Source organism: Dipodomys merriami, unplaced genomic scaffold, assembly GCF_024711535.1.
Source record: "Dipodomys merriami isolate MVZ:Mamm:240054 unplaced genomic scaffold, mDipMer1.0.p SCAF_1, whole genome shotgun sequence".
Classification (NCBI taxonomy): domain Eukaryota; kingdom Metazoa; phylum Chordata; class Mammalia; order Rodentia; family Heteromyidae; genus Dipodomys; species Dipodomys merriami.
The window spans coordinates 74,957,581-74,982,981 of record NW_027202270.1 but is presented as its reverse complement, the minus strand read 5'-3'; the positions used below and the strand labels follow the sequence as shown (position 1 = coordinate 74,982,981).

The 25,401-nt window shown below is 36.8% G+C and overlaps 1 protein-coding gene across 1 annotated transcript in view; it reads left to right on the top strand.

Moving 5' to 3' along the window:
- Window positions 1-25,401, top strand: part of Thsd7b (thrombospondin type 1 domain containing 7B) — a 798,478-nt gene that overhangs the window by 408,555 nt on the left and 364,522 nt on the right. The window lies entirely within an intron of this gene.

Genomic DNA, 25,401 nt, shown 5'->3' with positions numbered 1-25,401 from the left:
CAAAACTAAGAAGGTTGCTTAGTTTATACAAACAACATTTAAGTTCTCTAATAGAAAGATCAGCACTTGACATTATGGCAATATCTTGAAGTTACTTTAAAATTAAGTTGCTACCTGGAGACGGCTCAGATAGAACCTATGAATGACATGTTTTCAATGATAATGAATAAACTAGCCAAAAATAAGTATGCTAGGAATGATAGACTGCCTGTCATTTGAGATATTTCCAACTTAAATTTAATTTTCTGGTACCCAAAATACACTTATCATAACTTTCCATTGATGCTTTGTTGATAGGAACCAAAGTAGAAACGAAGATCACATATTATGTGGTCTGTTGGAAGAATTTTCAATTCTAATTTGAGCCAACAATTTCCTCTCTCATTGCTGAATGACTGCAAGACTTGTTAATTGATATTTGACTGCATTCATTTTAGCACTTAATTATACTCTGTCGAGTGTCTGTCCAATTTGTTTATATGCAATAGAAAGGGTTTGACCTTGATCTCTAAAAAGTGACAGAACTTCAGTGAATCCCATGTCTTATCATTTCTTTCCTGTATTTTGAAATTAGTCTCTCCAAGACTAAATCTGCTTGCTTGTAATATAGATATGTTGTGTGATATTTGTAAGAGAATGTATGGAGTAGGATTTTCTGATTCTACATGAAAAGGACAGTTCAACATACTTGCAAAGTAAACCCTCTTCTCATCCTTCCTTTTTTATTCAATTCCCCTAAGTTGCAGTTATCATGAGTACTCAAGTTTGAGTTGTAAGCATGGATTTTATTTATTTATTTATTTATTTATTTATTTATTTATTTATTTATTTATTTATTTTTGGTCTGTTGTGGGGCCTGAACTCTGCGACTGGGCATTGTCCCAGAGCTCTTCAGCTTAAGGCTAGCAATCTACCTCTTGAGCCACAGAGCCACTTCCGGTTTTCTGGCAGTTTATTGGAGATAAGAGTCTCACGGATTTTCTTGTCTGGGCTGGCTTTGAACCACGATTTTCAGATCTCAGCCTCCTGAGTAGCTAAGACTACAGACATGAGCTACTGGCACCCAGCAACATTGAAATTTTTAAAACAGAAGATACTTAGTAGTGTGTGTGTGTGTGTGTGTGTGTGTGTGTGTGTGTGTGTGTGTGTGTGTGCTTTTGAGCGCGTACTCGTGCATACACCTATGTTTGTAAAGAGAAAAAGATAAGTCATAAATAAGCTTGTCCTGTATTTTCTCCACCCAATTTTCCTTCCACTTCAATCCTGTACAACTACAAATTAGTTAAAGAATAGAGAGATCAACATATCAGTTGAGCTGAGCATGGAGGTGTATATATTTCATTCCAGATTGGAGGATAGAAGTTTCAGGACAACCCCAATAAAGTTAGTGCAATATTTAATCTGAAAGAAGAATTGAAAGTGAATTGGCTAGAATGTGATTCAAGTGGTAGAGAACTTGCCCAGAAAACTTAATACTAATTGATTCAGACCCCTAGAACTTGATACCGGTCCTACCTTGGCACAGCATGTGCTAGACAGCTGAAAACTCTCATGTTGTGAACAAGAAGAATATGTGTAACTTCTGATCAGAAGAAATAGAGAGTAAAATCAGAGCCACGTAGGCCCATTTCTTTGTCCTAGAGTTATGATTTGATGGCCCTGCATCCTTCCCAAAGGAGAAGTATGCAAGTGATTCCAGGGTCCATAAGAGCTCAGGTTCTTCCTTAACATGGGAGAGATTGACAACACAGACTTTGTGTGCCCACATCCTGCCTTCCACTGCCAATTTCAAGTCCCTCCAGCCAAACCTTCCTCCCTTCTGACCAGGTATGTCTCTCTGATTCATACTTTCTCTTGCTGCTTCTTTCTGGAAAGCTCTTCTCTCAGCCCATTGCAGGAATATCTTCAGGTCATTTTGTTTTAGTTCTTTTTTTTTTTTTTTTTTTTTTTTTTTTAAATTGTATTTTATTTTATTTGAGAACATACTGTACAGAGGGGCTACAATTACATGGGCAGAATAATGCATACATTTCTTACCAAGCATTGCAGCCTCCTCCTTTGTTTACCCTTCACTTCGCTTCCCTGCCTCCCCCCTCCCCCCACCCAATTTTACCCCCCTCCCCCCACCCAATTATACCCCCCTCCCCCCCCCCACACCGAAATTGTAAAGCTGGTTTTGACATGACATTTTGTACTTCTCATTGTTGCAACAGGTCCACCTGAATCCTTAAACGATTTGTTTGTCCCCATCTCCTCCACATGATATACTGATATCAAATATAGTGAAAGCGGGGGTTACACTGTGGGGGAGGGACATACAAAGCAATAAAGGAATAATCTTATAAATGCATTAGAAATACATGCATGAAAGAAACGAAAACATTAAAATACATATTTAAGGGTTCATTTTCCTAACATCACATTATCTGGCCTTTTCCGCTTGACTCATACCTATACTAGATATTGCAAATAAGGGAAACCATGGGACCTATGCTTCTTTGGGCCTGGCTTACTTCACTTAATATAATTTTTTCCAAACCTTTCCATTTCCTAACAAATGGGGAAATGTCATTCTTTCTGATGGAGGCATAGAATTCCATTGTGTATATATACCACATTTTCTTGATCCATTCATCTACTGAGGGGCATCTGGGTTGGTTCCATATCTTAGCTATGGTAAATAATGCTGCAATAAACATAGTTGTGCTGGTAGCTTTAGTGTGGTCTTGTTTGTAAACATTTGGGTAAATGCCCAAAAGTGGGATTGCTGGATCATAGGAGAGATCTATGTGAAGTCTTTTGAGGAACCTCCATACTGCTTTCCAAAGTGGTTGAACAAGTTTACATTCCCACCAACAATGAAGTAAGGTTCCTTTCTGTCCACATCCCCTCCAGCATCTGTTGTTGTTAGAGTTCTTGATTTTTGCTGTTCTAACTGGAGTGAGGTGATATCTCAATGTTGTTTTGATTTGCATTTCTTTTATGGCTAGGGATGTTGAACATTTCTTCATGTGTCTATTGGCCATCCTTCTTTCTTCTTCAGAGAAGCTTCTCTTTAAGTCTTTCGCCCACTTATTTATTGGGCAGTTGTTTCTTTGAGGATTTGTTGTTGGGTGGTTTAATTTTTTGAGTTCCAAGTATATTTTTGATATGAGACCTTTGTCCGTTGTATGGCTAGTAAAGATCTTCTCCCAATCGGTGGGCTTTCTATTGATCTTGCCAGCTATGTCATTTGCCCTGCAGAAGCTCTGCAATCTTATGCAATCCCATTTGTCCAACCTTTCTTTGATTTGTTGTGCTTCCGGGTCTCTATTCAGAAAATTTCGACCTGAGCCAAGGAGACCTAGGGTTTCTCCTATTCCATCCTGTAATGTTTTCAGAGTGTCTGCTTTGAGTTCAAGGTCTTTGATCCATTTGGAGTTGATTCTGGTGCAGGGTGATATATAAGGATCTAGCTTTAGTTTTCTACATGTAGTTAACCAATTTTGCCAGCACCATTTACTGAAGAGGCTGTCTTTCTTCCATTCTATTGTTTTAGCTTCCTTATCGAAGATTAGATGGCTATAGGTCTGTAGGTTCATTTCTGGGTTTTCAATTCTATTCCATTGGTCCTGAGGTCTGTTCTTATGCCAATACCAAGCTGTTTTGATTACTATGGCTTTATAGTAGAGTTTGAAATTTGGTATTGATATTCCTCCAGCAGTGTTCTTTCCGTTGAGGAGCGTTTTTGCTATTCGGGGTCTTTTATTGTTCCATATGAATTTTTGGATTGCCTCCTCTATTTCCTTGAAGAATGAGGGTGGAATTTTGATAGGTATCGCATTGAATTTGTAGATAGCCTTGGGAAGTATTGCCATTTTCACGATGTTAATCTTGCCAATCCAGGAGCATGGGAGGTTTTGCCATTTTTTAAGTTCTGTGTTGATTTCCTTTTTCAAGATTTTAAAGTTTTCATCATAGAGGTCCTTCACTTCTTTGGTTAAGTTAATTCCTAGGTATTTTATTTTTTGTGGGGCTATTACAAATGGAGTTGCTTTCCTAATTTCAGCCACACTTTTCTCATTGTTGGCATATAGAAAAGCCATTGATTTTTGGGGGTTAATTTTATAACCTGCTACTTTGCCAAAGTTTTGAATCAGCTTGAGTAATTTGGGAGTGGAGTCTATGGGATTCTTTAAATACAAGATCATGTCATCTGCAAAGAGGGAAAGTTTTATTTCTTCTTTCCCTATTTGGATCCCCTTTATGTCTGCATCTTGCCTTATTGCTGTAGCTAGGCATTCTAATACTAGATTGAAGAGAAGTGGAGAGAGTGGGCATCCTTGTCTTGTTCCTGAGTTAAGAGGAAATGGCTTTAGTTTTTCACCATTGAGTATAATGCTGGCTGTAGGTTTGTCATATACAGCCTTTATTGTATTGAGGAATGTTCCATGGATTCCTAATTTTTCCAGAACCTTCATCATAAAGGGGTGTTGGATCTTGTCAAATGCTTTTTCTGCATCTATTGAGATAACCATGTGGTTCTTATTCTTGCTCCTGTTGATGTGATGAATAATATTAATTGATTTGCGTATATTGAACCTGCTTTGCATCCCTGAAATGAATCCTGTTTGATCATGGTGTATGATTTTTTGGATGAATTGTTGAAGTCGATTGGCCAAAATTTTGTTGAGAAGTTTTGCATCAATGTTCATCAAAGAAATGGGTCTATAGTTTTCTTTCTTTGATGAGTCCCTGCCTGGTTTTGGGATGAGGGTTATGATGGCTTCATAGAATGTGTTTGGTAGTGAGCTTTCTCTTTCAATTTCATTGAAGAGTTGGAGGAGTATTGGTGTGAGCTCTGCATTGAAGGCCTTGTAAAATTCCGCTGTAAAACCATCTGGTCCTGGACTTTTCTTAGCTGGGAGGTCTCTTATTGCTGTTTCTATTTCAATGCTTGATATGGGCCTGTTAAGCTGGTTTAACTCATCTTGGTTTAGTTTTGGCATGTCAATATTTGCTAGGAAAAGGTCCATTTCTGTCAAGTTCTCAAACTTATTAGCATAAAGTTTTGAGAAGTATTCCCTTATAATGTTCTGAATCTTGGTTGTTTCCGTGGTGATGTTTCCATTCTCATCTCTGAGTTTATTAATTTGGGTGTGCTCTCTCCTTTTTCTGATAAGGTTTGCTAAGGGTCTGTCGATTTTGTTAAGTTTTTCGAAGAACCAACTCTTTGTTTTGTTGATTCTTTCTATAGTTTTTTTGGATTCTAATTCATTTAATTCTGATTTAATTTTGATTATTTCTTTCCATCTACTGGATTGGGGTTTATCTTGCTGCTCTTTTTCAAGGAGGTTTAGATGTGTCATTAAATTGTTAGTTTCAGATCTCTCCAATTTGTTGATGTAGGAGCTCAGAGCTATAAACTTTCCTCTGAGTACTGCCTTTGCTGTGTCCCAGAGGAGCTGGTAATTTGTGTGTTCATTTTTGTTGAATAGCATGAACATTTGAATTTCCTTTCTAATCTCTTCCATGACCCACTCATGATTCAGTAGTGTGTTGTTCAGCCTCCATGTGATACCGGACTTTCTTTGGTGGCTTTTGGTGTTGAGTTCTAATTTTATTCCCTTGTGGTCAGAGAGAATGCAAGGTATAACTTCAATGTTTCTGAATTTAGACAAGTTTGCTTTGTGGCCTAAAATGTGGTCTATTTTAGAAAACGTTCCATGTGCTGCTGAGAAGAACGTGTATTCTGTTGCTGCTGGGTGAAATGTTCGGTAAATGTCTGTTAAGTCTAGTTGATCTATGCAGCTGTTTAGATCTGCGGTTTCTCTGTTGAGTTTTTGCCGAGTTGATCTATCTAGTGGGGAGAGTGGTGTGTTAAAATCCCCAACGATTAATGTCTTTGGATCTATCTGGGATTTGAGGGAAAGTAGTGTTTCTTTGATAAATTTGGGTGCTCCATTGTTTGGCGAATAGATATTTAGAATTGTAATATCCTCCTGAAGGAGAGATCCTTTAATTAGTATGTAGCGACCTTCTTTATCTCTTCTCACGAATTTTAATTTGAAGTCTATTTTATCTGATATTAGGATTGCAACTCCCGCCTGTTTATGAGGGCTGTTTGCTTGGTAGATTTTGTTCCAGCCTTTAACCTTGAAAATATGTTTGTTTTTACGGGCAAGATGTGACTCCTGCAGGCAGCAGATAGAAGGGTCTTGTTTTTTAATCCAACTAGACAGTCTATGTCGCTTAATTGGAGAGTTCAGTCCGTTAACGTTAAGAGATAGGACTGAGAGGTATTTGGGAGTTCCTGCCATGTTATCCACCTTCTTGGGGGCTGTGAAAACTGGGTTCTTCCTAAGGTTCTTGGATTCTCCGTTTGTGTGCAGTTTCTTGGCCTTTGTTGCGTTCTTGTTGGTTTTCTATGTGTAGGACATCTTTAAGAATCTTTTGCAGGGCTGGTTTGGTGGAGATGTATTGTTTCAATTTTTCTTTGCTATGGAAGGTTTTTATTTGGCCTTCAGTTATGAAGGAGAGTTTAGCTGGGTACAGTATTCTTGGTTGATAGTTGTTTGTTTTTAGGGCATGGCATACGTCATTCCAGGCTCTTCTTGCTTTGATTGTCTCTGCTGAGAAATCTGAGGTAATTCTAATTGGTTTCCCTTTATAGGTGATTAATCTTTTCTCCTTGACAGCTTTAAGGATCTTTTCCTTGGTCTGGGTTGATCCTGTGTGGATTATAATGTGACAGTGGGATGTCCTATTCTGGTCTGGTCTATTTGGGGTTCTAAAAGCTTCTTGTATCTGAATAGGCCTATCTTTTTGTATGTTTGGGAAGTTCTCTGCTAGGATCCTGTTAAACAAATTTCCTAGACCATTAACTTCTGTTTCTAGGTGCTCCTCTACACCCATTATCCTTAAATTGGGCCTTCTGATGGTGTCCTCCAGGTGTTGGATAGACCTATCATATTTCTTGGACTTGTCTTGGATGGTTGTATGTTCTTTCTCTATAATATCTAGGCTGTCTTCAATCCCTGAGATTCGATCTTCTGCATGGTCTAACCTGCTGTCAAGACTCTCTACTTTGTTTTTTATCTCTTTTCCTTCTACTTGGTCAGCTTTGATGGCTTCAAGTTCTTTGTTGAAGCTCTGTTTTAGGTCTTGTATGAATTTCTTTACTTCCTTAATTTGGTGTTCAGTGTTTGTTCTCAAATCACTTAGTTGATTGGTTATGGTTTCTTTGGACTCCCATTCCTTCTGTTGGGTTCCATTCAACATTCCCTTTGTGGTCTCCCTGACTTCCTTCAGCTCTTTGTTAATGGATTCCATGAATGTCTTTAGTGATCTTTGTGTATTCTCTACCTGGTCTCTTAATTCGTGAATTACTCTTTGATTAGTTTCCTCCCTTCTGTGGGATTCCTGCAGTTCTCTTTGAGTGTTCTCTGCCTGCTCACGCCATTCCTCCCTTTCTCTTTGAGTATTCTCAAGTTGTTCATGCAAATCCTGTATCAGTTTTTGAGAAGCTTCCTCACGCTTATGATATTCCTGTATAAACTTCTGGGATGCCTCCTCTCTCTCCCTATCACGCTCATACAGAGTCCTTTGTACATTGTCAAACTTCTCATTTATCATGTTTGCTATTAGTGTTTGTAGAGCTATTTGGGAACTCTCCTCTGGGTTATTCTTTATCTGTTCTAATCCCTGATTATCAAGGTTGGGAATTGAGATACCCGAATTTGCCATTTTTCTTGTGTTTTTCCGGCTTACTCGGCCCATTTGAGATAAAGATCGCACCAGTTTTGTGCTAGAACACTATCTTAAGGCAACCATCAACCAAAGTTTGCATTTGTACAGTCAATAGTCTACAGATACAATCTAGTTCAACAGATACATCTATTCAACATCAAACGACTATATGTTAAAGGACTTCGAACCGCAGAAAAGAATTTGGAAAACCAGAAATTATTAGGATTAGTGAGAGATGTGGGTAAAAAATAGGAATAGATTGGTGTGGGGAGGCACAAGGAGAGTTAACTATGTCCTACTCACAGTGCAGGAAATGGGTTGGGTAGGATGCAAGTAGAGAGAGAGAGAAAAAGAAGAGACGGAAAGGGGTATAAAGAGAGACCAGAAAAAGAATAGAAACGTAAAAATTAATGTTATTATAGAGGTTAAAAGACCGTCTATTTAGAGAGGAATGTGAATATGTTCAGAGAAGGGGAGGGACATTGAGGAGATGTGAAAAGCTTTAAGGGAGAAGAAAAGATCAGAAGTTCAGTAGAGCTAGATAAAAAACAAAAAGATAATTAAGAAAGAAAGAAAAAGAGAAAGAAGACAAGAAAAGAAAGGAAAACTCTCATTCACGTAATTCTGAAATAAAAATTATAAGATGAGAAAAAAAAGTTACTGGAAAACAATTATTTTTTCAGAAGAGGCAAAAATTAAAGATTGATAAAAGTTTTAGAAGGGAAAAAAATTTATATACATATATATATATATATAAGGTAACAAAAAACAAAAAACAAGCAAAAAAAAGAAAAGAAGAAGAAGAAAAAAAAAGAGAAAAAAAAAAAAAGAAAAAAAAAAAGAAGAAAAAAAAAAAAAGTCTTTTGATTTTTTTTTTTTTTGTTTTTTTGTTTTTGGGGGGGGAGGAGTGGGAAGAATCCTGTATCTCCCTTTTGTCTGCAACCAGTCTCTTGGAGTCTCTGGTCAGCTTGAGGTCCTGTGGCTTGATTGGTTTCTTAAGTCAGTTGGTTGGAGGAGGCAGAAAAATGCTCTGCTTTACCCAAGATTTTGAGATCCCCCTCCCAGGTTAGTTTTCTGGGAGGGTGGTCTGCTTTGAGAGTCACAAAAGAGGGGGATGTGGTGATGAGGCTAGGTTCTGGGTGGAGTTGAGGCCTTTCAGCAAACAGTAGCTTTTCCCTGGGGCTATTTTGTGATAACTCACAGCGCCCAGCCTGGAGCTATTCTCAGGGTTTCTGTTTTTCAATTGATTGTGGTGGCTGCTAGAGGGAGGGGCAGCCTCTGGCTCTGGTTACCCAGTGAGGCTAGGCTGGCGCCTGTGCTGGGTGACTTTTCCCTGGATGGAGCTGAGTCTGGCAGGTCACTTCGGCGTTAAGTTCTTGTGACCTGCTAAATGACTCATTTTATTCCAAGGCCTGAGCTGAAGCTAGCAGCAACTCCGAGCTTTGTCGGTATCCAAGATGGAGATCACCGGTGCTGGGGGGGGAGGGGTGGCCTTCCTTCCTCTGCTCCCTGAGGAGTGAGGATGTCGGGCTTGTACTCACGCTGAGTCTTGGGTCCTGGGTCGTCTCTGGTGCCGAGTCTTGGATCCTGGGTCGTCTCTGGTCTGCAAGCTGCAGGGTGAAGATGTCCGCTCTTTGTTGGTTCTTGCTGGTGTTGAGTAGAATCCGCTCGGCTGCTGCGTCTGGCTCCTTCGTCCCGGACTCTCTGTGTGAGCGCTCAGGTATGGCCCCCGGCTGTGGTCTCTGCCGCTTGCGACCCTGTCGCCGCCGCCGCCACCGTGGCGGCTGCTGGCGACCACTTGCCTTGGCTTCCCCTCTCTTGTCTAACTCTCTGTCCTGTGATGGCACACTTGGTGTGATTCTCTGGCTTAGGACTGTTCACTGGAACTCTAAAGCTGCTTTCTATGCGAGAGCTTGTTCAGATTCCAGCTTCTCCTCCGCCATCTTCCCGGAACCTCTTGTTTTAGTTCTTATGTCATCACTGTGGAGAATATTTCTCTAACTACCTTAACACCCTCTACCTTCCCTGTTTTATTTTTTCATCATTTCCTCATAAAGATGATTTCTAACTTAGGATCATTTAATTCATCCGAAATCATAATAGTATGCATTTTTTCATGAAGTAGAAAGTTCTACTTTAAATCTTTAATTTCATCTTTTGACCTGCAGTGCAATGGCACCAATTCCCTGTCAAAGTAGCCAGGTGTTTCCCTGGAGGGGAAATAGCATCACTGGACTATGAGGCTGGTAGATTTGGTACATTATATGAATTTTGACTTGGGTATGTTCAGTTGAAGATAGGTTTATCAAGATGTAATTCATCATCTATCAAGGAGTATCTGGATTATTTTCTTCAACATTTGTTCTTATACTAACTTGAATGTCAACTACACACTGCAATATTCATGAAATTTGTATTCTTAAATAGTGATGCCAAAATCAGTGCTTAAGTCTTTGCTGAATGAGTCATAACATATGAATGTATCATTAAGTTAGTAAATCTTTAACATAAGCATATATAAATTTTACAAAGGAATTTTGTTACATTTCCATACATGTGTATAACATCATGAATTGCATTCATACATTGATTATTCTTTCTTATTACCCCTTTTATTCTTTTATAATTTCTAATTAGCTTCATTATTGTATTTTCATGTACACATACAACATGGTTCAATTATTCAATTATTCATCCATCAATCTCCTTTCATATTGCTTCTGCCCCTGGATCCATTCTCCAAACATTATCTATTTTTAGTTTATGTGACTCTTTTCTTTGTTTCTTTTATATTGTTATTGTTAATTTGGGGTCTAGTGCAACACATGAGAGGGATTGTCATATTTGTATTTCTGAGTATGATTTATGTAGAACTTACTATATAACAAATTTTAAAACGCTTGCTACTTTCATTAAGATGAATAAGTTAAAGATGTATTAAAAAATTTAGTAAGAATGTAAACTCATTTTAAAAACTAGAATTAAAAAGGAATTCTAGAACTGGGGGCTTAGATCTTGATCTAGCTACATAATAAAGGCTATAACAGAGAGCCGAGATGTGATAAATCAAGGGTTGTCAAGCAAATATGTTGTCTAAGTTTAGAGGTAGTTGGTAGCAGAAGGGATATGTGTTCAGGAGCTTAGTATCCTGAAAGTACATTGTAATTCAGTGTGTTGCAGGGAGCTGAGGATACTCTGAATGCATAATCCATGTGAGAGAGCGATAAGGGAGGTTAGAGAGATATGGAGAAGCCAGCTCCTAAAGAGATTTATGTCATTCTGAAGAGTTTGGACATTATCTAGAATTCTGATGGAACAGTTTAAATTTTAAGCAGAGGAATGATAAAAATCACTTCTGTGTTTAAAAAATAATACTGAAAATTAATGAGGTGAGACAACAATGGAAAAAAGTAGGAAAATTAGATGTCCTCTCAATTTTCTGGGCAAGAAATGAGATGTATTTGTTTTCTTCACTCAGAGAATGGGAATCACTGGTAAGCATATAAATGACCATAAGTCAACACTGTTTAATGGCACAGATTTATGTAGTAGAGTACATAGGGTTTTTCACCCATCATTTGAGGTTCAGGTAAGTGGATGATAATGTGTATATTTCCACCTGCTCAAGGGATTTTAATGTTAAAAGAGAAACAAGAGTTAGAAAATGTCAGAACTCACAGTCCTCATCCACTTTCCTTGAATGTATATTTCCATAAATTAAATAGTCTTGAGTGCCATTTTTTACATTTTTTACATTTCTTTACATTCTTTACATTCCCATTGGTACCATTAACACAATTTGTGCGTTCTCTACAGATTACAAATGTGCAATTCCTTGTTAAAAATATTGATTCTAAGACTTCTGCTACAGATCTTTAAGCCACCCAAGGACCTGCACAGATCACAGGTCCAGGACACTAATGACTGGGTTTGGATTCCTAGGAAAATTTGACATACCCAACAACTAAAGTATTACTCAAACTTATTTTAATGGAATGAAATCCCTTTGTGTATATGTGGGGACATCCAAGAGCATGGAGAACATGAGGTGCTTCAGATGTACACTTAAAGATTGGTGTCAGGCAGCAAAACAGAATAGTTTACACCATACACTGTATCCAGAGAGTACTCAAACGTTTGGGTTTCAGATCTTCTATACCACTTCCTGTGATCTTGCACAAGATAAGATCTCTCTGTTTCCTTACCTGTGAAATGAAATATACAAGGATACCTGTGTTTTAAAGCTGCTATGAGGATAAAGGGAGTCAATTCATAGAAAGTGAGTGACTGACGTGTGTGTGGCTTGTTTTGCTTACTGTTCTCTTTGACTTACTATATAACTCAAAGATTATATTCCCACAGTAAATTTTTTTTATCATATATAGTACAATTATCCTCTGAGGGAAACCAAAATGCTTAATTTAATGTAGTTAAATTAATCTTGTTAATTAATTAACTAATTATATTATCTTTAAGTAGTAGAAAGGATTCAGTAGGAACCTAATTACTTTTTCCTTGTGGATAAACTTACTGCTTTTCTTTTCTTCCCTAACCCCTCTCAAAGATCCAGATATTCTTGTACCTCTGGCTGCATCTAGAATTTGACTGTGGACCATTGCACATATTATTGATTTTTTTCCTTAGATATTGAATAGATTGCCCATAATTACATTCTTTAAGTTCTTCTTCAAATATTTCATTTTCGCTGAAGCTTTTCTTATTATGCTTTAATTTATATGTTTATGTGTATTGAAGCTTGGGGATTGTGTTTTTTTATTTGTTATTTCTAGGGGAGTGTTCGACCACAGCTCTTTTTGTTTTAATTTATTATTCAGGAAGGAACTCTCATTCTTGCTTGGTCTTCCTAATTTTTCTATACATCTGGGATTACTGGTATGAGCCACAATATCTGACTTGTTTTCTTAGCTAGCATTTCACTGACTATTTTGTTCTTGCAATCATTCCATCTCTTTTTCCCATGTAGCTGATATTACAGATATGTTCCCTCATTTTCAGACATTTGATTACACAGCATTTGATTACCATATGAAACACCAAATATTTAATTTACTTATTGTGAAATGGTGTCTCTCCTTTCAATTTTGTTCTGATGTGCCTCTTTATTTTGACATGCTTCCCTCCTAGAATAATCCAGAGAAATTTCAGTTTCCACTTTAGGTTTTCTTTCTCTAAATAGAATTGTGTGAATTCTAAAATAGGGTACATTAATAGAGTTATCTGTCTGAAAAGCTCCAATGATGTCTTTGTTTCTGTTGTTTCTGTTCTTTATCTCTGTTTCTACTTCTGTCAAGGCCAAGAGAGTCAGATGAATATCCTTCTCTACTCTTTCTTTCTACCTGTTTGGCTCTTCACTCACAAAGGAGTTCAGCCTTCATGTATCTACACAATACACATGCACGCACAAAGGAGTTCAGTTTTCATGTATCTAAACAATACACATGCACTCACAAAGGAGTTCATCTTCATGTGTCTACACAATACACATGCACTCACACACTATGTGAGATAATGTTTGCCACAGGCTTTACTTCCTCTTTCTTCATTTATGTCATTCTTGAAACACATGCTCATTCTTGAAACCACCAGCCATAGGCCAAATTTCCTAAAGCTAGTATTCTGAAATGCTTTCTTACCTGATTTCCTTTTATGCCATTCATTTATAAAACATTAGAAAAATACTTCAAATAGAAATATAAGGGAACCAAATAGAAAAAAAGAGGAACAACCTATGGGCATTTCAAAGAACTGTAACCCAAACAAAAATTGATTAGTATTTGTTAGTATTTTGTGGGGTATGTGACTATGATACTATCATAGTGTCACCATAGCTATGTTTCAAAAACAACCCTCTTATAAACCTATTCTAACTGGGCATCAGTGGCTCACACCTATAATCCTAGTTATTTAGGAAGCTGAGATATGAGGATCGTGGTTTGAAGTCAGCCTCAGTAGGAAAGTCTGCAAGACTCTTATTTCCAATTAACCACAAGGAAACCAGAAATGGGGCTGTGGCTCAAAATGGTAGAGTGCTAATCTTAAGAAAAATATTGCAACAATGAAATATACAAGACATTATGTCGAAAAATGAATTTTCCAACTTTGATGCGGGGACAGGGGAGTGGAGCACGGAGGGGGCAGACGGGAAGGGGTGGGAAGGGGAAACAAAGGAGGAGGTAACAATGCTTGATAAGAAATGTACTCTTTACCTCACTCATGTAATTGTAACCTCTCTGTACAGTATTTTCACAATTAAAACTAACTAAATAATAATAATTTTAAAAAGAAAAATAGCTCAGAGACAGTGCCCAGAGACAAGCCCCATGATTGACAAAAATAAAACCAAAACAACAAAACTAAACAAAAACCTATTCTGAAGTGCTTTGTGTTTAGATGTTATAATGTTGGCATGTTGTTTGAACTAATATTGGTATGTATAAGTGGCTAAAGGTGTTGATGAAATTTTTGTATTGATAAATACTGAATGAATTGGGGGTAGATTTTGGTTTCATTTGTTATGTTCTAAAACAAAAATTAAATTCAAATTAAATAATGAAGTCCCTATAACATTCTAGCTTTTCTATGTCGGGAGAGTTTCTCCAGACATATCCACTCTATTGCTAGAAACTAAAGTCTCCATCTTCTCAATGAAGAAAAATAAAAATGCTGCAGGTGGTGGCATATTATGAATAATTTCATTCACTCATTAACCATTTATTATAGTTGACCTGCAGATGCTCAGTATTTAGAGACATAGTAAAAAATGCCAATTGTGCTGCGGAGGCAGGGGAATAAGGGAAAGAGATGGCTGATGGTAGATAGGAAAGACTTCTATAAGAAGCTGACTCTATAATTTGTCTCAAGGGAAATGTAGAATAGTAATCAAGCTTAACTCAATCTCATGCTATCTATCATACTGTTACTAAATGGAAGACTCTAAATCTAACTACTTCATGTTTATAGAGGCTGAGTATTCCTCATTTAAAATACTTAGGACTGCAAGTGTTTCAATTTGGGATTGTGTGTGTGTGTGTGTGTGTGTGTGTGTGTGTGTGTGTGTGTGTGTGTGTGTATATATATGTGAAAGATAGAGAAGAAACAGAGAAAGACAGAGAGAGTGCCAGTAACAAGGTTTGAACTTTCCTTCTTGCCCTCATTCAGCTCTTATGCTATCACTTGAATCATGTCTCCAGTCTGGCATTTTGCTGCTTGATTGACCACAGTCATGGGAACTTTTCTGCCCAGGCTAGCTTTGAACCACCATTTTCCAGTTTTCAGGTTCCTGAATGGTAGAAACAGGCATGAGCCACCAGTGCCTGGCTACCTTGGGATTTAAGTTCTGTAATGCTTGTATTTCCACAATGAAATGGAGATGAGAACTAGGTCTAAACATGAAATTCATCATTATCTTATCTTATACATGTAGTCTAAGGGCATTTAATAAACTATGGCAATGATTCTCTACATGAAACAAAGATTCATGATGAACACATATCACTTGTGGCATGTTAATGCTCAAAAGTTTTAGATTTTGGATATTTCAGTTTTAAATATTCCTATCCACATTAGTGATGCTCAACCTGTACCTGATCCTTCTTACTCAAATTCTGTTAATAATCATTTTTATTATTTCCCTCGAAGACACTAGAAGATACCTGTTTCCCACGAGTTTATCGAGTATAATTTCAAATTTATTGACCCCCAAATTATTATATCAACTCTAAACAAATAAAAGGAAATTAGAAAGCTAGCAACTTTATGTTAAGGCCATTAACCTAATGAAGACAGCCAAACAGGCAATAGTAATAGTATATACCTTGTGAATAAATGAGATAATTTAGTCTTTGTTTAACTTGAGGTAAACTTATGATAATTAAAAATACCTTAATCTTAATTGATTTGTCTTTATAGAGTTATGTCCTTATCACCATTATTCTCCAAACAAACTTCAATATCACAACTTCAATATCTGTGAAATACCTTTGACCAAAATTCAGGAGACTAGTGTTCCATGTTTATACATTCTGGAAGGGACATTGAAAAAATGGGAGAGGGTAGAACTAGAGTTTGAACTCATACTCCCTAGCCCTTTTAGTTTTGTTTTGGATTTTTTTTCAGATTTTTAAGGTAAGACTTTTGCTCTGGCTAGCCTGGATCATGATCCTCCTACTTATATCACTTGCATAGTTGCCGTGACAGGAGTGCACCACTATGTACAGTTTTGTTGTTGCTGTTGTTATTGAGATGGAGTCTTGGTAAATTTTTACCTGATAGTCCCAACTTTCATCTTCTTAGTAACTGAGATATTTGGCATCAGTCAAGATGCCTGGCTGAGAAAAAGTGAAAGATGTGAGGTTTAGCACATGGCAAGGTATGTAGCAGCAAACCTTCAGTTAACATGCTCTGCTTTGCTTTCAAAAAAGCAGAGGTGTACTGATTCCAAGCTGCTACCTGTGTAGCCCTGAATGCTGCCTTCATGTGTTGTAACTTTCAGTAGAAGCTTTTATGGTCTCTAGCTACCAGTACAACACCAGGTAAGGATTTCCTCCCTTTGCTCTGAAGGCAATAAAGTATGAGATACAATTATTTTAAAGAAGTTTTCACACACACACACACACACACACACACACACACACACACACACACACACACACACACACACACACACATATGTCTATATGTATCCATGCATCTGGAGCTTATGTTTTAGAAGATATTTGTGCCCTCAAACCTGTCTGCATGCAGTGCAGTGTGGGGTTTAGTGTACTTTGGTTCTAATGCTGATGGAGTGCAGTACATTAGGAAGTCCTATAGCAAGCAGTCACTCAACACTTCATCTGCTACAACGAACAGGGGTCAGGATGGGGGAAGAATAAATGCCTGTCATATCAGCAGACATTGGCAAGAAGAAAAGACAAGTGCAACTCATCATTACAAATGGCATTGTTAACCTTCCTAGTTTATAGTACACATTTCCAATTATACCCATTATGATGTGCTTAGCTGGAAGGCAGGTTACATTTTCAAATGTATTGAGTGCAAGACTGATTTGGCTGATACTTATTTGTTTTTTATGGCTTGGGTAAGCATATTGCTTTCTCTTTTTCCTGTTTTACATACTGAGTGAATAAGAGACACTTCTTTAATTGTGCTAAATCAGTTATTTCTATGGCTTGAGAGTGTTTTTAGAATATAATAATGTTTGGGGCCAGATATACTCAAAATTCTGATTAAATTGGTGTATGTGTGTGTGTGTGTGTGTGTGTGTGTGTGTGTGTGTGTGTGTGTGTGTGTTATGGGAGATTTGGAATTTATAAAAGTATCCCCTGAAATTCTGATATACTTTTTGGTGGATCACCCTGGGTTAAGGTGGACAGTGAAATGAGATGTGGGTCACTTGAGTGATAATCTGTAGAGAGAGCAAAGGCTAGACTCAAAAAGAAGTCACTATTTGATAATATTAGCTCTCTAAATTATAGACAATTTAGGAATACAGGAAAGAGTGAGAATTTGAGAGACTGGGAATTTATAACTATTGTTTGATGCCTACCAAAGGGATCAAATGTTTGTCTTTTCTAGTTTATGCAAACATAAACATGAATTGCTCCTTCTGAAGTCTACTTGTAAGGCCTTCCATCCAAGGCATTTTAAGCTTACAAGGTGGTTTTATATATTTGTAAGATGCTTTAAATCCCATTTAATTAGGCATTCCTAACAACTGCCTTGTGAATTGGCTGGGCAGTATTATCCACACAGGACAAGTAAGAAAACTGAAGCGCCAAAGGTTAAGTGCATTGCTCAAGGTCATACAGCAATTCAGTAATGAGCTGGGATTAGAAATCAGAACCCCAAAGGTCTTGTCTGTTGCCAGTTCCATGGAATTTGGCTTCTGTTGCAAAATGAATAATTGTTATGAAAATTTAAGAAGAGAGAATACTTTGTTTCGGGCAGCATTTCAAAATGAAAGAAATATATAGATATTCTGGAGCCTGCTTTCAACCTTCCTGGAAATTTAGCAGAAAAGCTTTGCAATGTTACTTAATACATTTATTTATAGATAGGGTCTTTAACTACTTTAACTTTAAAGTAGTTCATTTGAACTACTTTAAGATTTAGATAGGGAATAAATTTTAGGGGAGGAGGCTGCTCTTGATACATCTATGTGTGGAGCACCAAGGTGAATCAGAAGGAACTGTATAGAAAATTCCTACTCCTAACTGTTTTAAAGCATCGCATTTTTCACCACTTAAGTCCTTCCTTCTTTATGAACAAAGATAGAGAATACTGTATCGATGGCCTTTGAATTCTAAATATGAAGTTCATATTATCATTTCTGTACCCTTAGGAAAGTGTGGAGAACTTTTGAGTTGTTATCCAACCTTCAAGCTTCACTTTTGCTGCACTGGAGAGATTTAATAATGCATGTATATACACTCCAGCTTATCACACAGCATCTAGGTGAGCTGCCTACATGAAGCAGACAGCTGATAAATATTTATCAGTGATGACAACACTGAATGTGGTGAATGCTTTCTCTGAGCATTCAGTCACACTGGGTGTGGGACATGGACTAGAAGTGAAGCCCTGACTTTAGTTTCTTTACTGAAAAGGAATTCAACTTTGACTTGCAAGCATGGCTGTGAAGAAACTGAAAAAGAGAGCTCTCTTGTGTATAATTAGTCAGTAGGGAGAATGTATTTTGGGGGTGAGAGTTAATGTTGAAGAAAAGACTTTAACATAATACTGTCATCTTTAACTATGGTATCGGCTTAAAAACATGTTCCTTAACAAGTCAATTGCAAGCTCGTTCCTCCTACTATTAAGGCTGCACTTGGATTAATGACAGTCATGTTTAGTTGTGTAGCATTTGTTAGTATTGTTTCTCTCATAATAACACATATGACATAGCTATAGTCAATTGTTTTGAGGTAAACACTGTACTTTCTTTCTCCTTTAATTTTATAATGATTCAAGGGAATGAATTCTTTGGGCACAAAATAATCTTCTGATGCATGAGCTATTATGTCAAACAGAATTTGGTGGCAAGAAATACAAAGATGGAAGAAATAAATTTAAGGATAGTACTACAATTTATCTTTGCTGTATTTCTAAATTGCAATTTTATGATGCAATAAGCAATGAGTTGCTTATTTCTTATATTCACACAGGGCTGGAGGTGGTGATAGTGATGGCCTTTGTCTGATTGGTTCTATAACTTTGCACACAAAATAAATTACTTCTAAATGTGAATAGTGGGACTATTAATATTTGTACTACTCTAACAGCACAAATATTGCTCTCATGAGCAAGCAGGGAGTTGGATCATCCAGAGAAAGTCTTTCCATTGTTATAAAAATGATTTACTTACCAAGAACAGTATCTTCTAGATGCAAAGAACCCCATTAGGATCCAGCTCTGAATTTAATGCTGATTACTCTGATTTTCCAAAAATCAGACATGAGGTAGCTATTTGAATTTCCTTTACTCCTTTGATAATATCTAATTTTTATTGTAAAGATACTGTACAGAGAGGTTACCATTACATGAGTAAGGTAATGACTACTCCTTTGTTAAACAATTTTTATTTTATTGTAAAGATGTTCTACAGTGAGGTTACAGTTATACAAGTAAGGAAATGAGTACATTTGTTGGCCAACATTGTTACTTCCTCCTTTGTTTTTCTCTTACTATCTTTACTCCATTTTGTTTTTCTTTATCTTTCTTTTATGAAATTAAATTACATTCAAGAAAATTCTTTATACCAGATGGCATGTATATATTTTCCTTTTAGTGTCCCATGAAGTACTCACAACAATTGTAAGAGCCAGAAACTTCTGTATGGGGGAAACTGAGGCTGAACAAAATTAAAAGAATTACCTAAATTTGAATAGGTAATAGGGTTGTAACTCAACCCCGCATGGCTACTTATATGATACAAACCTTAAAATACTTCTCATACCATCTTTTTGCTTTAAAACAGAGTGGAATTACCAGCAGATTTTTTTGTGTTTGTCTTTTATTTTTGAATGGTGAATTAAATGTGGTGATTAGGAAAAGAAAGGAGCATCAGACTGAGTCCTGAGTTACAAAGAGAATAGCCTGATTGCATAGTGAATTCCTGAGATTTGTCAGATGTAGAGATATTCCACAAATAAGAAGTAGACCTAGAGGTCATGTTTAAAAATCAACTATTTAGAATTTTGTACACAGGTCCTAAAGAATTGCCATGCGTTGTTGATAGATCACCTCCATGCATCTATTATCAATGCTATGTTCACCCTCTACCAGGTTTTCCATGCTCTATCAGGCATTCATTTTACATTGATGCTCACATGTTCAACAAATTGTAATTTGGGAGTCTTAGTTCTTTATTCCAAAGCAATAATTGAACAACTTTGATATCAGGGCTCAGCATTTATTAAACTTTATTTCAGTGTGATCTGTACCAGTTTACCTCGTGGAAATTGACAATAGCTCCCTCTTCCTCTCTCTTGCTCCGTATAGAGATGCAATATATATGATGAAATATATATATGCATATGCATGTGTGTATATACATATCTATGTCTGTATCTATGTGTCTATGTATGTATGTATGTAGGTATGTATGTATGTATGTATCTATCTATCTATCTCTTTAAGTATTTGTAAAAGGAGTTGCTATTTAACAAAGCAGCTTATGAATACAGTATATCTTGCTCAATATTATCCCTTTCAACATTCTCACTGATACCTCCCCTCCTACCCCTTCCCTTATCTTACTTTTGTAGAATAACCCAAAAAGTCTTCTATGTAAACATTTCAATTTAAAAGCTATCTTTCTGAGATTTTTTTTACAAAGAATCTTCTTATATTTCTTAATGTATGTATTCCACTCATATATTTTGTATGCTAAATATTCTTCTTGATGTTTAAATTGCCATCTTTTCTAGATGTTATTTCTTTTGATTATAATTAATAACTTAAGTTTAATTATACCTGGTTTCTCAGTGATGATTGACTCTGCATAAATCAAAGCTGAATTTCAATGAGTTTTTTATTAGTCATAATCATTCTTGAGTAATTGTTTATGTTTGCAAACATGAACTTTAATTTGTTGTTATTTTTCATAAGCCCAATGAGGTGGGAACCATAACTCAAAAAAAAAAACAACCCTGCAAATGTTGTTTTTATTGTTAATCAAGGCATATTCCAACAGGGTACTGTTGCAGAACTGCTTGAAAAGGAAAGTAGTATCTCTTTGGAACAAAAGACAAGCTGTGATGTAAAGTCCTCCTTCTGTATTGACCCCTGTTGTTCTCTTCATCTTAATATAAAGTCTCATTCAATAGAAAGAGCATAGACTATGTGTTCTATTGCGTGTAGTTTGATTATGGTGAAGAGATATTTTTATCTTACCTCTTTCAAGGAACAGTAATAAAATAATACCAATCTTGTTAGATGTTATTATAATAAAAGAAGGCAGCATATACACATATTCAAAATGTCCAGAACTGGATCTGTTCCACTTTAAGGAATACATGTAAGCCACAAATAGCTTACATCTATTATATCTTTATAGTAAATTAAACTTCTTCATATCAAAGCAAAAGAATGGACTGGCTGGCCAAACTTCCTGCTTATTCAGGACAGTCCTACTCAATGTTGTTATCTGGTTAAAATAATAATAGTCTCACCATTCATTCTTAAAAGTTTTTCATAGCCAGGCACTGGTGGCTCATGTTTATAATCCTAGCTACTCAGGAAGCTGAGATCTGAGGATTGTGGTTCACAGCCAGTTTAGGCAGGAATTACATGAGACTATTTTTTTAAATGTAATTTTATATAAAGATGCTTTACAAAGGGGTTACGGTTATATGAGTAAGGCAATAAGGACATTGCTTGTGGAGCATTAACCACTAGAAAATAGGAAGTGGTACTGTGGCCTAAATATGTAGAGTACTAGCCCTGAGCAAAAGAGCTCAGAGACAGTGCCCAGGCTTCTAACTCAAGCCCTGTGACCACCCCCCTCCAAAAAAGTGTTTCATTATACATGAGAAGCTATATGACCTATCAGACAAAGATCATCACCCAATTACCTGTACCTACATCAGAATGTAAATGAAAACAATTCTTGTTTATTTTTTGATTTTGATTATTTAGTTTTACATATAGTCCATATATCTTCTTCTTGCAAAGTCACTATTACCACTTTCTGCATCTACTTCACAAAACTCACTTTTCTTCTGTAGTCAAAAGGGAGACTTGGGAGGATTGGCTGTCACTGTGAGAGGTTCATTGGTTTTTCCTTAGGCTCTCTTCTGTCTTGATTGGAGGTTGCCTCAGGCATTTGCTAATTGTATTGCTAGTTACCTCCAGATTTTTGGAGGTATTATTCTCCCTTGATCCAAAACTGCTATATCATCTAGGGTATAGAGAAGAGGGAGAGTAGGAAGACTACTAAATGTTCTTCTCTGTATGTATAAACTGCCTACTCGTGACTTTGCCACCAAACCACTTATGAAAATGATAAGATTACATCATAAGAAGCAAGAGACTATTTCAAAGTTAACTGGTGAATATGGCCACTCCAAAGTTCAAGGAAACACACACACACACACACACACACACACACACACACACACACACACACACACACACACACACACACACACACACACACACACACACACACACACACACACACACACACACACACACACACACACACCAGGTACCCTGCACATCCTGGAAGTGTTCTCTTGTCTTAAAATCCTTCCTCACTCACCCAGAAGTGCTTTTTTTTAATCTCTAAGTGAAAATCACTTTAAACTAGGAGAAAACTTACCTCTGTGCAAAATGTTTGTTTTTACTATAGAAGCTATCCTTTCTCAACCTTAACTTGAAAAACCACAAGGAATGAAAATCAATGCAACATTTTAATTCAGACTTTGAAGTATTTATCTGGAGTGTCATCAGAAAAGCAGAACACCTGTGGGTGTGGGGTGTGTGCTTGTGGGGGGTGTGCATTTAAAGGGGAAGCATGAATTATATTGTAGCCCTCTAGGATTTCTTTGGGTGAAGTGAAAGCATATTTTTATTTGTTTATAGTTTTCTGTGATTATATTTAGAAAGTGCACATGCATATACAAGCTCACATTCATGTATACATTTTAAGCTAATTAATCTATTTTTGAGCAACTGCAGAGTAACTGAAGTGACTTGAAAGTGTGGAAAGAGGCTTTTTTCCTCCCAAAGCATAATTACTTACAAAGCTTGTCCCACCTAAATGAAGGTAGATTTTATAATATATAAAACCATTTCTGTAATTTTATGCACTCTTTCTACATTTCTCAGAGAGATTCCATGCTATTTTAAAAGGGATAATTACAATATTCCTTCTATTTAATTACTGTCTATCTCCTGGCAGGAAACAAGTGGCTATTGAATGAAGCAGCTGAGGAAAACAGAGTTAAGGGAAAGGCAGTATGCATGGTTTAGTATTTGTGCTAGTCATAGGCAAGGGCCTGAAAGTTGTTAGAAGGACAGTTATTGGAACCCAAAGAAAGTAGTTGCAGACAAATGCTTTCCACAGGAACTTCACTTCTGGAGAGGAGGCGCCAACTTGAACTGATCCATAGAAGGAATCTAGTAGAATAAGCCTCTGTTCTCTGTCTCCTCGTGTCCTTTTTTTCTCCTTTCATATTCTGTTCCATTCTCTCATGTATCCAACACAACATGAACCAGGAGGAAAATGAAACAGCCCTTTTGTTATTAGTTCCCTAGGTATTCAAAAGTTTAAAAGGGATAAAGAGGGAGTCTGCAAAGCAAATGGAAACATTCCCTTACATCTCCACTTGCAGTTCAAGATCATGGAATGAATAAAACTGTTCTCCTTTCGTTCTCAAGAGCTTACTAAAAATGCTTCATAATTTAAGCACTGAGGAGGAGGATTACAATTATCCTGGGGCAAAAAATTTACAAGACTCTATTCTCAACCAATAGCTGGGCATTGTGGCTTGCACTTGTCATACTAGCTTTGTGGGAGACAGAGACTAGGGAAGACTGCATATCCAGGCCAGTCTGGGAAATCCAGTCTTTGAGACTCTATGTCAATGGAAGTAGTTAGGTGGTTGCACTATGGCCTGTCATCTCAGACATCATGGAAAGCTTAGGATCATGGTCCAGGCATGTGTGTGTGTGCGTGTGTGTGTGTGTGTGTGTGTGTGTGTGTGTGTGTGTGTGTGTGTGTGTGTGTATGTGTGTGTGTGCAGGAAGTGGCTTTTATTTATGAAATAGTTCAAAAAAATCTGGAGGCATGGCTTACCAGTAAAGTTTCTTCCTAGCAAAATCTAAGAACCTGAATGCAAACACCAGAACTTCCAAAGGGGGAAGGACACTTACTATAAAGAACTTTAAAAGCCTAATTCTTTAAAAAAAAAAAAAAAAAAAAAAAAAAGGACACCATTAGATGGAAGGTCTCAACTCAATTAGAGAAGACAGACATTTCTGGACGAAGAGAGAGGAGCAGAAGATGATGGCATGTAGAACCCTGGCCTCAATTAGCAGGAAGGTGGCTGCCAAACCAAAGTCTTCATAAAGACTGCAAGCCACTGTGGCTGGTCTGAAGGAAGTACATGCTAGAGGAGTAGGGCTGAAAATATACAAGTTATTTAAAGGTTTTAAGTAACCAGCATAAATAGCTGTGCAATTATTTAAAAAAAAATGAAAGGTGGTGCAAAGCAAACTGTCATCATTTATTGCAGAAAGTCAATAAATAATGTCTAAGGTTCATAAATCAGGAAGTAACAACATTAACATATTATTTATAGATTTGGAGGTAACCACAGAAGAACTAAATATAGAAACAACAGTTATAAGTGATCCCTTTGGGGAGGTAAACAGAGAGTTAAGAGAGCTTGGGTTGTGGATCAGTAGCTTCTCCTTGCTAAGTCTTCTCATAGTAATGACTTTCAAAAAACCCACTGGCATACATGGTTTCAGTACATTCTCCTTTCTTCCTTCTGTTTTGCTCCATTTAGTTTACTTGCTTTCTAGAAATTAACTTCTAAGCATGATAAGGTCTATTACCTGTCCAAAACCTACCAATGAATCACATTTTCTTCTGTACTTTCTCTTCATTATTCTTTATATTTCTCACTATGCCTTTTAACTTCTTGTTCCCTCTTAGATACACATAAGCCACACACACATATCTTTTTCAAAATGCACTCAAGTGCCTTTTTCAGTAAACTGTTTGCCACTCTTAAGACTCACAACTCTTTCTTTGACCTGAAATGGTTTTATCTATAGCCTTCAGCACTCAGGCTAAATTTTAACTCCTCTGTGAGCTACTTTTGGTTCCTAAGAATAAAAAAAAAGATTTGTTTTCTATAACTACCTAACACTAGATCATCGTTTGACACTACTAACATTCTGCAGTATTTTGTAACTAACTGTGTACATATTTGGCTCTTTGTTTACCTATGAAAATTTTATGTTCTGTAGTGAAAGATTTTTTACTCATATATAGTGCAGTTAGTATATCTTGCACTTAAAAATTGAAATATAGTAAAAGGTGAAAAATTTATATATCTGAAGAGGGATGGGAAGGGGAAACAAAAGAGGAGGCAACAATGCTTGATAAGAAATGTGCTCATCATCTTTCCCATGTAA